Source organism: Acanthisitta chloris, unplaced genomic scaffold (genome assembly GCF_000695815.1).
Source record: "Acanthisitta chloris isolate BGI_N310 unplaced genomic scaffold, ASM69581v1 scaffold27489, whole genome shotgun sequence".
Taxonomy (NCBI): Eukaryota; Metazoa; Chordata; class Aves; order Passeriformes; family Acanthisittidae; genus Acanthisitta; species Acanthisitta chloris.
The window spans coordinates 2996-4461 of record NW_008691253.1 but is presented as its reverse complement, the minus strand read 5'-3'; the positions used below and the strand labels follow the sequence as shown (position 1 = coordinate 4461).

General features: G+C 48.3%; 1 pseudogene; it reads left to right on the top strand.

Annotated features, from left to right (window-relative positions):
• Positions 1-654: 654 nt before the first annotated feature.
• On the top strand, positions 655-773 carry LOC103809340 (annotated as a pseudogene).
• The last annotated feature ends 693 nt before the right edge of the window (positions 774-1466 follow it).

The following is a 1466-nucleotide window of genomic DNA, read 5'->3' as shown; positions in this document are numbered from 1 at the left end:
CCTTTAGGTTTGAAAATGTTGGTAGTTTTCTGCAGGATGAATCCTTTGGGGGTGATGTGCTCGGGTTGAGCTCCTACAAGCACCAGCACTGCTGACCTGCCAGCACAAGGGGCTGGAGCAGGGAATTTTCCTCCTGCTTTGATGGGCTGGGGATGGCCACAAGATCATGACTCCATGTGCTGATGTGGTGGAGAATAGTCCTGGAGGGATGGATCTGGACAGGGAGGCAGCACAGGGAAGGGGATGGAGCTGCTGCCATCAGTTGCTTTCCCCTCCCTCTCTCCCTGTTTTAACATCTGCTGTTTGAGAGAGATCAAACGCCAGGATTTCCTCTCCTTATCCAGCTGAGGACAGGCAGATCCTCATGATGGGAGGGACAGGACACAACCCACAGCTTGGAATGCTCAGAGATCCTTGCACACCTCTCCCTGCACCGATTCTCTCTTTAAACAGCATTTCCCAACCTACCAAACCTAAGGAGAAATGATTCTCCCTGTTCTGAAGTGTCACTTCTTTCTCAAAGGGACACACACCTCAGTTTCAAAGTGCCTAAACCACCAGCAAACAGAGACACACATTCCCCAGATGAGGATTTGGGTGGGTTAAATGCCTTTTCTGGCTTCTCTTTAACCAATTCTTGGTGTTCTAACCCAGATCAGACTCCGACCCCGACTCGGTTCCTGAAGAACTGTGAGGAAGTTGGACTCTTCAATGAGCTGGCCAGCTCCTTTGAGCATGAGTTCAAGAAAGCTGCTGAGGATGATGAGAAAAAGGCAAGAGGCCAAGGCCACAGTGCCCTAACACCACGCTGGGAGCACACAGAGTATTTTCTGGGGGGGCAAGAAGGGTTTGGGGGGTGTCTAACACTGCTCTGCTGAAAGGCACATGCTGTTGTATTGCTGAGATTGAATTTTCTGGCATGCATGGAGCTTTATTTTTGTAACTGGGGTGATTTGGATTGGTTATCCCACAATCCAAGGCCTGTGGAGAGAGGATTTCATGGTTTATTATTCCTTACTTCCAAAAAAAAAAAAAAAAGGGAAAAAAAAAAGTAGGGGAAGGACCTAAAATACCTCATACCTTGGGAAGGAGCAGGATGCTGTTCAGTCAAAACTGATTGAACTATGACCAGTGCAGGACCAGATAAACCCCCTAAAACTGCTTAGTCATGACCAGTTCAGGACCAGCTAAACCCCCTAAAACTGATTGGGCTATGACCAGTGCAGGAACAGCTAAAAACCCTCGAACTGATTGAACTGTAGCCAGTGCAGGACCAGCTAAACCCTCCCAAAACTGATTTAACTACGACCAGGGCAGGACCAGCTAAAAATCCTCAAACTGATTGAATTGTAGCCAATGCAGGACCAGCTAAACTCTCCCCAAATTGCCTTAGCCATGACCAATTCTGGACCAGCTAAAACCCCCCAAAATGACTTAGCCAGAGCTAGTGCAGGACCAGCTAAACC